This window comes from Oreochromis niloticus, unplaced genomic scaffold, assembly GCF_001858045.2.
Source record: "Oreochromis niloticus isolate F11D_XX unplaced genomic scaffold, O_niloticus_UMD_NMBU tig00002896_pilon, whole genome shotgun sequence".
In the NCBI taxonomy this organism is placed as follows: domain Eukaryota; kingdom Metazoa; phylum Chordata; class Actinopteri; order Cichliformes; family Cichlidae; genus Oreochromis; species Oreochromis niloticus.
In genome coordinates, this window is record NW_020327736.1 from 29,469 (window position 1) to 45,121 (window position 15,653).

Sequence of the window (15,653 nt, forward strand, 5' to 3'; positions counted from 1 at the left end):
AGAATCTTTTGCAGGTGTTTAGAGTTAATTCGTTGATTCAGATGATTAGGTTAATAGCTCGCTTAGAGAACCTTTTCATGATATGCTAATTTTTTGAGACAGGAATTTTGGGTTTTCATGAGTTATGTATGCCAAAATCATCAATATTAAAACAATGAAAGGCTTGAACTACTTCAGTTGTGTGTAATGAATCTAAAATATATGAAAGTCTAATGTTTATCAGTACATTACAGGAAATAATGAACTTTATCACTATATGCTAATTTTTTGAGAAGGACCTGTATCTGTATTAGTTTTAATAAATTAATTTGACAGCTGTATTGAAAATACCATATTGTATTCATACAGAATCAGTATGGTATCATTGTTTGTCTGTTCACTGATTGCTGAAACTAAGAGCTAGTTTGTTCTGTGTAGATCTAAAGTATCCAAAGTTGAGCTCTAATGTTTCTTCACCCCTGTGTGTGTGATATGTGATTTCCTACATGCTGACAGAACAGAGCGGCAGTTTGTGCTCACAGATGGTGACGGTGTGGAGAGACGGTGGTGTTTCCTCAGAAGAACCAGCAGAGTCACAAAGGACACGAGTCCATCTCACCACCTTGACTTGCTGACTGATGCTCGTCTGCACTGCACAGAGGAAATCAACTGACCGAGGTTTGTCCAGTGCAGTGTTATGAAATGTATATTTGTTTTATGCTTACAGATATGTTTTTCTTGACAGAGGCTCTGCAGAGGTTGGACAAAGCAGAGAAAATATGTGCTTTACATTTTACTGTGATTTATTGAGATATTTGTTGCCTGATGTTCAGCAGGAATGGAGGAATGGAATCAAAGGGAGAAGTTTTTGATGTTTTTGTAATGATGTAAGTAAATCTCCAGTTTCTGAGTGAGGGAGAGAGGAGTCATCATCCAGGTAAAGTGACGTGGATCAGTGGATACACTTGTCTCCCCTTTAAAGGAGACACTCTTAGAGAGAGACGATCCGGGTCATCATAAAATGTTAGTGCTTTCAAATACACAAACATTTTTAAAGGACAAAATCGAACATCCCACTTTGACTGTAATACAATTAAATCTTTGCATGTGTGTTTTCAAACTCTCAGATGGGAAGGATATCAATCTTGGACTGTCTAACCTGCAGGAGCAGCACTGAATAACCACCACACATGAGCATGTTCCTGCAACATTCAGCAGCATTGCTTTTGGTAAGTAGAGTTACCTAAATACAGTAACTATAAACACATGCCATCCATTTCTAACGGCCTGGTTACTTCCTGTCAGTTATTTTAGAAACCATGTGGTCACCTGACCTAACACTGTTTCTTCTTCTTCCCCTTAATGTTGAAGTGTCAAATGTCAAACAGCTGGTGAGGAAACTACACCAGTGTACTGGGATGTTTCACCAACACGTGCCAGACGCTGTAACTTCATGGTTTCATCACCAGAGACAGCCCCGCCCACCTCAGGACCTCGCCATTGATCATGATGATTATAATAATGACAGCGAGCGGAACTAAGACTGTAAAAATCCACGACCAGAATGTTTAGATGCTTTCTAATTATTAATGAATACTGAGAGACTCTTTCTGTGTTTTGTCTGGTTTGTTTTGTTTTGTTTTTTACCTCATTTGTTACTAACAAAGTTCACTAAACTCACACAGTTTACATTCCGTATGTTTCCATCTTTACCAGCCACACTCTAACTGCATTTAAGAAAACAAACCGTAGAAATCGTCGTTTTTCTCTTTTGTAATTGATGATAATTCAGTGAAGATACTCTGCTGCTTCCTTTTATTGCATCACACATTGCTTTAAGTTTTTCAGTGTCCAGTTATTTTTTACTGTTGTTTGAATTCACTGCATGTTTGACTCTGTAGACTGTTTAATGGACTGCTTGTCTTGTAACCGCTGCCTGTTTTTGACTAAAGATTTGGATTTCTGACTTTAACACAGCCTCTGCGTGTCCTCCCTTTGTGTCCTCTTCCTCTGTGAATGTGTTGCATGTGTCACAGATTCATTTTATTAACAGCTTTCCCACAGTCAGTTGCATCAGCATTCATTCACAGCACATTGCAGAAGGATTCAGATTAATACAGTGATCTTATAGTCAGAATTATCCTGACAGAGTGCCACTGTAAATTATCTTTCATCAGGTAAATTTTAAAGTTCAGTATTTCAAAGCAGGCATTATGAAGAATCATATTGGCATTAGGACTGTACCAATATGTACTAACAAAGTCAAAGTTTTTTAATTATGCTAGAATATTGGAAGACAATCAACTTTTAGTGTTTTCTGCATATTAATTATACTGAAATAGAGATGGTGACCCTAACTGTACAGAAGCACTAAACAACTGACAATCTAACAAACATTATTGGCCTGAGCCGTCATGCACAGTGAGTCTGATCCTTTGCTGTGAGAGTCTGACAAGCATGTTTCTGGTCAGTTTGGAAGAAATAATATCACAATGTTGATCTTTTTTTCAATATTCCTTCTCTTTTACAACATAAACTGTGATCAAAGCTACTTATGTTCACAGCATGTAATAATACTGACAGTCCAGGGCATTGTGGTCTGTTGAGCTAGGGTTAGGGTTAGCAATTCAGACATATGTAATCAATCTCTTGCTGGATATAACAAACACCTAGGAATTCATATTATAATTTGATTTTCATGAAATATTCATATTCAGTATCAGTCATTTTATATTATAACCATGTATCCACTCAGGCTCATGGTGGGGCAGGGCTCTGTCCTGGGATGCTTGAGTACAAGGTAATGTACACCCTGACCAGGTATCCAGTCTGTCACAGTTGTTTTCAATATTTGGTTCTAAAATATGAGTGAAAACAAAAATCCAACTAGGATTCTTGCATATGATGAATGAAGTCTGTCTTTGACTGTATTGTCCAGCTGATCCATCAAACCCCTGGCAGGTGAACGTTATTCATGACATGGTAACAATGTAAAAAATTAAACAGCAACTGTCTAAATGTAAAGTGCATTCTAAACTCCTCTTCAATAAATTATATGGATATGCAGTGAGTCATTCAGGACTGTAAAACGTGAACTACAGAACCCAGAGTCTTCATCATTAAATCTCTGGTTGCTTCATTTTTCTATCCTAACTCAGATACTTTAAAGGTTTTAGTAAAGTTGCATTCTCATGGTGAGGCAAAGTGCTTTATGTGTGTGTGCGTGCATGTCATGAACGGCTGTAAAAGCCCTTTAATTACAGAACAAAACGGGGTTTGAGTTCGAGTTACGGCAGACTGGTGCTACTTCTAAATGGAACGCAGCCTTCCTATGGCGGACAGCTAATAACAGGAATCGGACGCGGTCCACTCTAGTCCACAGCAACCACCATAGCAACAGCCTAGCATGTCTTTAAAACACATTCTTTATTCATAACTATCAAAAACGTGAAATGATTTGTAAAGTGTGAAAGTGTTACAGCTGCAGAGAGCTATGGCGGTATCTTTGGAAGCTGTTTACATAGCTAATAATATACGATGTAACCATGGAGACAGTCAGTCACGTGAGCTAGCGGTGCACGTTTACTACAGTGAATAAGGTGATTGTGTGCACAGCGTCCACACGCTGCACAGGGTAAAGACATTACTTCAATATTGTTTTATATTTATATATATTTGCCTTCTGCTGACCATCACCTCAGGTTCACCATTACAGTTTCAGCATACAAATGTCTAAATATGAACACATTTAAAAAAAATCATGTCTCAGAAATAAGCACAGCTGTTCATGTTTGTCATTATAGTTTTATTTGTAAGAAAATTGTGAACTTCATATTGTGTATCAAATCAAAGAACATTTGACAAGTCTGAGTCATTCCTTTGCCCTATGAGAGCTGGAATAAATATATATCCTGACAGTTACAGTTGAGCAAACTTCAGTGAAATGTTGAAACAGTAGAGACAGGTAGAAATGGGATCGGACTAATCTTTGCTTAGTCAGATACCTCCTGTGTTCAGTCCATCATATTAAAAAACAAACAATAGCACGATCTGTGTGATTTTGCATCCATTTCCAAATCGTAGTCAAGCAGCCCAGTCTCATACATAGGCAGTGTTGGGAAGGTTACTTTTAAAATGTATTCCATTACAGAATACTGAATACATGCCCCAAAATGTATTCTGTAACGTATTCCGTTACGTTACTCAATGAGAGTAACGTATTCTGAATACTTTGGATTACTTAATATATTATCATGCTGTTTACAACTACGTGAATGTACTATTGCTGTGATTTATTACTGTTACTGAAGGTCCGCGGCTCCGAAACGTAGTAAAGGGACCTCCGGCTAATACTTCGGGTTCCGTGTCGGGCTGGTAGCCGAAAACTAGCTTTACTTTGTTGTCTGGGTCAACTTTGCTTGCCAGAGACAGAGAGAGGCGTTGAAAGGCTGCTCCAACGGAACTTATTTTTTCCGGAGGAAAACACGAACACAGTGTACAGTTGAGTCTTAATAGCTTACTTACAAATGGGCTCGTCAGGCACTCTTCTTGGCTGCTGTGGTTATTATTATATTTACATGCTTCCAGCTCCCGTTTTTGCTCCGTGACAGCTCGGACTTCCTTTCTCTCCCTCCCTCGCTCACAGACACATAACGGGTATGGCAGTCCATTCTCCCTGCAGCACGGACTACACTGCCTATGAAGCTACATTCTTTAGAGCTATGCCTGTAGCATTCTGTCTATTAGCTTAGCACAGCAACAACAACAAAAAGGCGCTCTCTCACCCAGGAAACACGCAGAGAGAGAGCGCGTCACCCTGTAACCATGGCAACCGTAACGCTGCCGCCTGGAACAACAGAACATAGCTGTCAAACAAACCCAAACAATCCTGACCCGCGACAATATGAAACAGGGAAGTACCGCAGTGTAATCCATTTATTTCAACAAAGTAACTGTATTCTGAATACCACCTTTTTAAACGGTAACTGTAACGGAATACAGTTACTCATATTTTGTATTCTGAATACGTAACGGCGGTACATGTATTCCGTTACTCCCCAACACTGTACATAGGTAACAGAAATGTCTCTAATGTAGATGTGCACAGTGTAGTGTAAGCATTAAAAGATCATAAAGGAAACACTAACATTTATGTGAAACTAATTGTAATAAAAAATGAGCAGGTGCTTTACAGATTTATAAGAAAGAATCTGAAAACAACACTTTTTTTGGTCTAAGTGGTCAAAGTATAAAACAGAACTGATGTTCAAGAACAAACCGTAGCTGCACTAATATTACACATCTCGATTGTTGTGAACAGACATGTTGCTTTTAAAACCACATGCAGTGTGTGACCATGACTGTCCACTGAGACCATGAACGCCACTTCGCTGAAGCATTCTTCTTCTTCTTCTTCTTCTTGCCATCAGAATGGAAGCAGACAGAGCACGAGCTGCTTTGATCTACTGAAAGGAAAAAGCAGAACATATGAGCTGAAACCATTAAGATAGAAACAATCGTTCAATGCAGTGTCTCAGGTAGCTTAGCCTGCTGCAACTGTTGATACAAGCTCAGTACAGTTAACACAGTGTCGGGGAACTCCAGTGTGGGAACTAGTGGCTTTAGGTTTGTAGTCATTTAACTTTCATCCATTCATTCATTTAATTCAGGAGGAAGAAATGTCAGGTGGGTGCAGGCTGGTTACATGCATTTGGTCCCATGCTGTCTTTAACCAAATGACTTGGTTCACTTTATGGCTGGGCTGTATGTGGGGTTATATCATGTTATTTGGGCAGGAGTACCTGTCCCCTGTTAGGCTTAGAAAGTTTCTCCATAAGCAGAGCTTCTAACTCTTATAGCTTTTAGCACATCTGTAGCTGTGCAGGCTGACAGGTTTTTAGTGGCTCTTTTTACCCCACACTGGTTGTGAGTGTGTAAATAGCCCCACTAGTTCTTTTGGGTTGCAGTTAACTTGGGAGGAAGGGGTGGGTCTGCCATGACTAGATGAATAAAAATGATCTGGGATACATAAATTTCATAATGCATGCATATATCTCTATCAATTAAACCTGACCTGAGTGCTGCCATTTTTTACATTCAGTTATTTCTCTTAGAAATGTTGGATCTAAATAATGAATGTGTTACAGTTAAAGTGAAACACTGGTCAGTGTAAATGGCTCATTGGGACATAGAAACCTTTAATTTAAAGGTTTCTATGTCCCAATGTCCCAATACCATCACCTGATATCGAGTGTCAAACAATATCAAAGCTGTAAAAGCTGTTTACAGACAGAATGTATAAAAACTATGATTGTAAATAAATTCAAACAAGTGAGCTTTTCTCTTTGTGCTGAATATCAACACTGTGATTTCTTAGACTGTAAGCTTCACATCAGCACAGTTGTAGAAGCCGTCACTCCAAATGTCTTTTGATAACAATAAAAAAATACCTTTTCAGTACACGGCCTGAAGTTCTTCTCCAAACTACTTCTGCCATCAGCTTTGTCTGCTGGTTTGAAGACAATAAACCACAAAAAAGATGATTTAGTCACTTTGTCAGCAACATGCAGCTCGAATGTGTCGTGCAACGATGTTGAATAGCCGTCGTTATCCCTCTGCTGTGTCAGTAGGATTGTACTGTACAGCATCTCATTCATATGTGAGGAATGCTAATGTAACACGATAACAGACATCTGGTCTTACATCATTAAAATATAAAGGGCAGGAGATATTTAGATATTTTTATATTTATATTATATTTTATAGCTGACAGATATTACTAAATAGATAGAATTTACTAAATGGTTGAAAACATGAAAAATATGTCCATAATCACAAATGACCATGAGAGCCAGTAGAATTAATTCAACTAAACACTCAAAACACGTCCTTAAATGTCCTTTAAGTGGCAGAACAAATGAACAAACAGTTAATCGCTTACTTGAGATGAAATCTGCTCAGCTACTTTGAAAACAGCTTCTAACTGGTTCCTCCTTTAACAGGATGACTGCTCAGGGGTAAGGCCATCATGCAGTCCAGCAACCTTTATGGTCCTGCTTTGATTCACCAGGAACTATTAGGGAAACCTTTCAGTGCCTCCTGTGAAAGACACAGGCATAAACACAAACATTTATTAACATGTTCCACAGTCTTCCAGTTTGATTTTCTCATCCTGTGGACAACAACGTACAGAGATGCAGGTTTATTGTTAACTTTTGTAAGGTTTCTTTACTGAACATATCCAGCTGCAGCTCCACTGTGATCCTGAACTGGATAAGCACTTAAGAAAATGTGTCAATAAATCCACATACATCAGCTTACTATATTTATCCAAACAGACTGGACCAATAATGCTTCACTGAGTTAGAGACTTTAACAGTCTCTTCTATGTAAGAATGTCTCGTGCTGATATACCAGCAAACTTGACAACAAAGGTTTTTCAGACTACATGTAGCTGTCCTCTATGTCAGCTTACACATTTACATTCATGTCACACTTATTTCTGCTTTCCCATTTTTACCATTAATGCTTACATTTTGATTGGATACCTTGAGTTTGTAAATGATGAGATTACATAATTGGAATACAATGTATCCAATTCAAGGTCGCAGGAGGATGAAGCCTATCCCAGCTGATACAGGACAAAGACAGGACAGGCTGCCAGTTTATCGCAGGGCTAACACAATACGTGTGACAGAAAATCCACTTAAATGTTTGATATTTCTAATAATAATCATAATTATGATTATTATTTAAAATATTATTTAAAGGTTTCTTTATAAATACATTTAGAATTTTTTATAACTCCTAGAATATAAACCTGGGCTGTTTCAGATTCTGACCTCTGACCTCAGTGACCAGGCTGTGTCCTCACTGCAGCTCCCTCTTGGAAGTACGTCTGCTTCTTGTCTTCCCCCAGTGATGACCGCCTGCCCTTAATATCATGTACTGTACCTGAGGAACAAAAAAGGACAAACACTTGCCTTCATTTAAGAAGTACATTCATAACGAGATATGAAAAACATATCATTATGGAAACACACTAGTTCACCCTTTGGGAGGAATCAGTTCCTGTGAAACATTTCTGTAAATGAACATCATGGAGAATGAAATGAGATCTTCAGGTGACTCAGCAGTCCCACACTGACAAATGAAACTTCTGTGGAAGAAGAATCTGGATTTTTTTTTATTTCCAATCCAGTCCTGCTTTAAACTATTAAGGATTAAGCAACAGTGCTCATATTTGCTCTCCTGAAATCTGTGTTAAGCAACAACAAACATAAATTAGTAACAAAAATACAGCTGAGTAGAAGCTTTACACACCACGAGCAGCCATAATGCTAAATTTTAATCTTCAAATGTTTCTGAGCCGTCTTCAACCAGTTTTTAACACAGAAAAGTACCACAGTCAGTGCAGCCTGACTCAATCCTAGATGTTCAGCACACACAGAGACACAGAGGGACTGTTTAAGGTTTAGTGTTAACCTGAGTCACTGATCATTTACAGTATTACAGAGTCTGGCAGTCTTTGCATGATGTCCACGTCACTGTAAGTTTCTAGCTGACTCTCAGGTGTGACAGGTGTGCCAGCAGGAAAGAGTAATAATAACCTGCATCCTGAGGTTTGTCATGCAGGATTAAACAGTAACAGCTTTACTACAATATAAGCTAACGTTTACACCGTAACTTTAAGCTAGCACCATAAAGACGGTAAAACACGTAATAATATCTACAAATGCATCTTAAAGCTGTTATATTAGCACTCGGTGTATTACTAACATAACCACATTAACATTATTGACACTCACTGACTTTTAATAGTCATTCTATAAATGCTGTCCGTTTAAATGGCCTTACCTGTAACACTGCTGTATCCACCGGATTCCAGCCAGAGTGGATTCTGGAGTCTTCCACGCTCCTGTTACTGATCCTCCATCTGGATGGATGATAACAACCTTCTGAACAATCTAGCAGGTGGAGATGGCCCATATCTATGGGACTGATTTCTGCTAATAACGCCCATTGTATGGACTGATAACAGCCGAAGCGGGTGAATAAAGTCACCATGTCGCTAGCTGTGCCATTACCCAGCATACATCACTCCCTCCATAAATGCAATAAACGATACAAAAGTAATAGCCTATAATTAATTTAGCTGCTGTATCTGCTGTTTCTCAGGTAGTTGTTTACATTATATAATATATTGTGTTCAGTACACGTCACTACAATGTGATTTCGGAAATGTATAAATATACGGACAACAGGCTCTTCCGCGGCAATCTCGTCGTCAATAAACAACATTTAGGGAGCTCTATAGTATTCAATGAGAGGACCCTGCACGTCAATTCTCGATGCGAGGGGAGTACCCTGCGCGTCGATAAGTGAAGCAGAGGGAGCCTGACCATGTGTCACACATTTGACGAGTTGGGAGTGAGAACGTGTTGGAAATAGACTACAAAAATCCTGTCTCTCTCTGTGCTGCATGTGTGTAAAAACGGCTGCACCTGTTTTGGCGGGAAAAAGTACACAGCCTCTCTGATTGGTGGATTCAAATTCAGCAGCTCCCAGGTTGCTTGACTGACCTAGAAACTTGCTTCTCTCTCCCTCTGTGTGTGTGTGTTTGTGTGTGTGTGTGTGTGTGTGACAGAGTGAGAGAGAGAGAGAGAGAGAGAAAGCCTTTTTATGGGAGCATCTCATTGTAAGATTCAAATTCAATATATTTAGACTGGTTGACTGAATTGGATCTTGTGTGTGTGTCTCTCTGTGCATGTGTATTTCCATATGTGTCCATATTTGTGATTGTGTGGCTGTTATATTTTTTTTTGCCGATTTTTTTCCGTTAACAAGTATATTTGAGGGACCCTTAGCATGTTCAGCATTTTTTTCAGCTGTCCATTTTGCTTTTCCAATTTTTCTGTTTAAGTTATTACTATTGTGCTAAATCATACTATTTCTGCTATTTTATAAGATTTGTGCTAAATATAGTATTTCTGCCAAATATAGTATTTCTGATTAATTATAGTTTTTCTACCAAATCATAGTACAGTATTTTTGCTTTTTATAGGATTTTTATAGGATATTTATATTGCTTAATATAGTCAAAGGAGTTTGCGAAGAAAAGCGTCTGGACTTCTTTAAGTTTCTTGAAGACGTTTCACCTCCCATCCGAGAAGCTTCTTCAGTTCTAAGGTCAAATGGCCAAGAGTCCCAGATTTAAACCCAGTGGGAGTATCCCCCCCAAAGAGGGACAAAGGACCCCCTGGTGATCCTCTAATCACATGAGCCAAGGTGTGAAAGCGGGTGTGGGACCTAATCAGCCAGGGTTTCGGGTGAGCTCATTGTGAAACCTGGCCCCACCTTGTTATGTGAATTCCTGAGGTCAGATGGCCCAGGATGTGAGTGGGCATTAAGGCGTCTGGGGAGGGAACTCAAAACTGGATTATAGATGGCAGACAGTTGGTGTCGTAAACCACCGCCTCTGTTCAAAGATGGTCGCTCACAGTGGACATAGATGGCCTCTTTCACTCCTCTTTCAAACCATCTGTCCTCTCTGTCCAAAATGTGAACATTGGCATCCTCGAAAGAGTAACCTTTATCCTTAAGATGCAGATGGACTGCTGAGTCTTGTCCTGTGGAGGTGGCTCTTCTATGTTGTGCCATGCGCGTGTGAAGTGGCTGTTTGGTCTCTCCAATGTAGAGGTCTGGGCATTCCTCGCTGCACTGTACAGCATACACCACGTTGTTAAGTCTGTGTTTTGGAGTTTTATCTTTCGGGTGAACTAGTTTCTGTCTGAGTGTGTTGCTGGGTCTGAAGTACACTGGGATGTCGTGCTTCGAGAAAACTCTCCTGAGTTTTTTATCAGAAAAACTCAGGAGAGTTTTCTCCAAGCACGACATCCAAGCACGACAGTTTTTCTGATAAAAAACTTGTACTTGTAACTTGTACATCTTTGAAGAGAGGCGGTGGTTTACGACACCAACTGTCTGCCATCTATAATCCAGTTTTGAGTTCCCTCCCCAGACGCCTTGATGCCCACTCACATCCAGGGCCATCTGACCTCAGGAATTCACATAACAAGGTGGGGCCAGGTTTCACAATGAGCTCACCCGAAACCCTGGCTGATTAGGTCCCACACCCGCTTTCACACCTTGGCTCATGTGATTAGAGGATCACCAGGGGGTCCTTTGTCCCTCTTTGGGGGGGATACTCCCACTGGGTTTAAATCTGGGACTCTCGGCCATTTGACCTTAGAACTGAAGAAGCTTCTCGGATGGGAGGTGAAACGTCTTCAAGCAACTTAAAGAAGTCCAGACGCTTTTCTTCGCAAACTCCTTTGACTACGATGACCTGGATGACTGAGAACCTTCACAGACATATTGCTTAATATAGTATTTCTGCTTTTTATAGGATTTGTGCTTAATACAGTATTTCTGTTAAATGTAGTATTTATGCTTAATCATACTATTTCTATATATTTCTGCCAGGTCCCCAGGCAGCCAATCCTCTGTGAGGACTGAGACATTCAAATTTGCATATCAGGGCCTGCACGGCTTCCCAGCCAGCCAATCATATCTGAGGTCTGCCGTTTCTTCTCTCGTCATATCTCAGCGACGGATGTACAAAGAGCAATGAAAATCGCAGTCAAAGTACACCAAAGTCCGCTGATTCACCCAGTACAAGAATTATGCTTCTAGTCCAAAAAACGGCGTTTTTCGCCTCTCACTGCGATCTAATTCTGACTGCTCATCACCCGGTTTTCCAGGCACCCACTTTCTTTCCCAGTGGCGCAGTTGGTAATGACACGGGTCTGCAGCCCAAAGGTTGTGGGTTCAATTCCACCTTGGTCAACATGTTTTTTTCCCTACAAATTAATACACTATCACAGACCAGTAATTCACATTCATCATTTATTACAATTCTGCAAAGTTTTATGATTTTAGCAGCTTTTCTAATATGGACCTCAGATTCTTGTTAACACTCCATGGCAGAAATACTGTTCCCTTTAGGCTCTGTGTATGTGTGTGTGTATCAATATTTCTCCCATTTTAAAGTATTACTCCTCCATAATTGTATTTCTGTTAAATCAAAGTACTTTTACTACATCTTAGTACTTCTGCTCAATCATAGTATTTCTGCTAAATCATATATTTTTGCCAAATCATGGTTTTTGTGCCAAATCATAACATTTGTGTTATGTTACAGTATTACTACTAAGTGGAGGAATTTCTGTCATGTTACAGTATATGTGCTGATTACAGTATTTCTGCTAAATCATACTATTTCTACTATATTATATTTTTCTTTCTAAATATAGCATTTCTGCTATATAATTGTATTTCTGCTATGTTATAATATTTGTGCTAAACCAGAGTATTTGTGCTGAAACATAGTATTAATTTAAAATTACAATATTCATAGTTCATAACAGTGTCTCTGATAAATCACAGTATTTCTGCTATGTTGTACTATTTTTCTAAATCATAGTGTTTCTGTAATGTTTAAGTATTTTTGGCTAAATATATTCTTTCTGTTATCTTATACTATTTCTCCTAAATTCTTGTATTTTTGAGAAGTTATCATGTTTCTGGTAAGTTACAATATTTCTGCTAAGTTCTGCTATGCTATTGTATTTCTGCCAAGTATTATGTTTCCTCTAAGATATTGCAGTTCTGCTAAGTTATTACATTTTAGCAAAGTTCCTTTGCTTCTGCAAAGTTTTTACAATTTCTGCAACTTTTCAGCTTTTTCAGCTAGTTACAACAGACAGCTTCAGCTTTAAAGCATCCACACAGCATTTTTGCAGGAAATGCAAATTTTTCTAGTTTCCCACTGATGTACAAATACCTTTCCGCTAACAAGATAATGTGTTTATTCAGAGGACATCTGCAGGCGAAAGTGGAAGAGCCTCAGGGACACGTATAATAAGGAGAAGAGGACAGAGAAGGAGAAGAGGAGTGGGTCTGCAGCAGGATCGGGGAAGCGATGGAAGTTCTTCGTGGTCATGGGGTTTCTGGACCCCTTCCTCACCCCACGGGAGACTAGCGGCAATATGGTGCGGACCGTGGAGAACTTCCCCCCCGAGGACCAGGGACAGCCCGGAGAGGCAGCAGGGGAGTGTCAGTCAGAAGGTATGTTTACAATGAATTAATGTAGGCAGTTAATTTATGCGTGTTGTCATATAGGAATATATTTTGTTTATTAATAAACAGTATATAGTGGTCCCGCTGTTCATCCGTCACTGCCTCGCCTTTTTGCTGATTTTTTTTTTATTGCACCGTACAGCTTTCAACAATGCGCATTCTGCAGCCTGATTGACAAATCTCCGTGTCGTGTCTCCTGCGCTTGCCAAACTTATCATGTTTCGTTTTGATAACCATCACGTCCAATAGAAAAAACAGCACAAAAACACTCATAACTATGACCCTCATTCGGAAATACACACCTGCACCGCGAGGGAAAAAGGCCCACAAAAGTGGCGCCGCAGACGGAGAAAAAGTGCGGCATAATAATACTTTTACGTTTTAAAATCAACAAAGGTTTGCACTTTGAGAATCAACTTGTGAGAACTGCGACTACTGTTCATGTGCTGCAATAAATGAGAGACCACTGTATATAATTTCTCTATGACTATTGTTTTCAACCTGTTAACATTTAATATTGTCTTGATAGAGTCAACTGATTCTGCAGCAGAGCATCCCCTGTTGCTTCTTCTGGCTCCCCAGTCCCTCCACTCCTGCTGCTGCACCCACAGGTATGTACATCAAGCACTGATAGCTTTTTACTCACTCGGATTCCCTTGTGATCACCTTTACTAAATATCTACAACCAATTTGATTATATCCTGGGTTTTTTTTTCAGTTTTGAAAATGAAAATCTAGTAGCAGCCTTCTCATTACTTTGTGTTGTTTTGTGCTGTGTTTTGCAGGCCCACAGAGGAGGACAGCTCAAAGGCGGTCGAGGGACGGGTCCCAGGACGGTCCATCGGCGGTGGAGCTGGCCATCCTGGAGTCCCTGAAGAGGCCACGCCAGTCTCCAACGGAGCATTTCCTCCTCTGCCTTGTTCCTGCTCTGGAGAGCATGCCGCCTCAGACACAAGAATTCATGAAATTTCAAATGTATAAATTAGTTTTTGAAAACAGCACAGCTGTGTTAAATTTGGAAACATTGGACCCTAATGATCAGTAGTTTTCTGATGAGGCAGCAGGCTCTTCAGTGCAGAAACAATGTTGTTATTTTTCTCCTCCTTCTCCCTGAGGCTCTTCCACTCCAAGCTGGGTCCTTTTTATTCCTGTCTCTCTGTAAATAGTTAAATTTTATATATTTATGTCTAATGTTTTTGTTAGTGAATTTATATATTTTTTCCGATAAACATTTCTAATGACTAATGTCTCTGTTCTACTACACAGCAAATATTGGCACCCGACTTGACACATGTAGAATTTATTTCATATTATACTAATGACAAAATATACCAATACAGTGGGATGCAAAAGTTTGGACAACCTTGTTAAAAGTCATTATTTTCCTGTACAAATCGTTGGTTGTTACAATAAAAATTGTCAGTTAAATATATCATGCAGGAGACACACACAGTGATATTTGAGAAGTGAAATGAAGTTTACTGGATTTACAGAAAGTGTGCAATAACTGTTTAAACAAAATCAAGCAGGTGCACAAATTGGCAACACAAAAAAAGAGAAATGAAATGAATATTTAGTGTATATCAATGTGTGTCTCCTATATATATATATATATATATATATACATATATACATATATATATACATATATACATATATACATATATATATATATATATACACACATATATATATATATAAAAAACACCCAGCACACCCCTGCGGGCGGTTTATCCTTCAAGCTCGGGTCCTCTACCAGAGGCCTGGGAGCTTGAGGGTCCTGAGCAGTATCTTAGCTGTTCCCAGGACTGCGCTCTTCTGGACAGAGATGTCCGATGTTGTTCCCAGGATCTGCTGGAGCCACTTGCCTAGCTTTTACCACGGGGACCACCGTTACCTTCACCGTCCACATCCTCTCGAGCTCTTCTCTGAGCCCTTGGTATTTCTCCAGCTTCTCGTGTTCCTTCTTCCTGATATTGCTGTCATTCGGAACCGCTACATCGATCACTACAGCCGTCTTCTTCTGTTTGTCTACCACCACTATGTCCTGTTGGTTAGCCACCACCATTTTGTCCGTCTGTATCTGGAAGTCCCACAGGATCTTAGCTCGGTCATTCTCCTCCACCCTTGGGGGCATCTCCCATTTTGACCTTGGGACTTCCAGGTTATACTCGGCACAGATGTTCCTGTACACTATGCCGGCCACTTGGTTATGGCGTTCCATGTATGCCCTGCCTGCTAGCATCTTGCACCCTGCTGTTATGTGCGGGATTGTCTCTGGGGCATCTTTACACAGCCTGCACCTGGGGTCTTGCCTGGTGTGATAGACCCCAGCCTCTATGGATCTTGTACTCAGAGCTTGTTCTTCTGCTGCCATGATTAGTGCCTCTGTGCTGTCTTTCAGTCCAGCTTTGTCCAGCCACTGGTAGGATTTCTGGATATCAGCCACCTCCTCTATCTGCCGGTGGTACATACCGTGCAGGGGCCTGTCCTTCCGTGATGGTTCCTCGCCTTCCTCCTCTTTCTTGGGTTTC

The 15,653-nt window shown here is 39.9% G+C and overlaps 2 long non-coding RNA genes across 4 annotated transcripts; one reads left to right on the forward strand and one right to left on the reverse strand.

Annotated features, from left to right (window-relative positions):
* Positions 1-667: 667 nt before the first annotated feature.
* On the forward strand, positions 668-1,956 carry LOC112845078 (uncharacterized). The gene is made up of 3 exons (XR_003217883.1): positions 668-1,002; positions 1,107-1,208; positions 1,351-1,956. It is a non-coding gene; the product is annotated as an uncharacterized LOC112845078 (long non-coding RNA).
* Positions 1,957-5,387: 3,431 nt separating this feature from the next.
* Positions 5,388-8,897, reverse strand: LOC109200592 (uncharacterized). Of its 3 annotated transcripts, none has more exons than XR_002060750.2 (4): positions 8,836-8,897; positions 7,821-7,932; positions 6,920-7,077; positions 5,388-5,444 (listed from the first exon to the last, which is right to left on the reverse strand). It is a non-coding gene; the product is annotated as an uncharacterized LOC109200592 (long non-coding RNA). The 3 variants fall into 3 exon arrangements; XR_002060751.2 differs by having other exon boundaries at positions 5,394-5,441; XR_002060749.2 differs by lacking the exon at positions 5,388-5,444 and adding an exon at positions 6,466-6,487.
* Between the last annotated feature and the right edge of the window lie 6,756 nt (positions 8,898-15,653).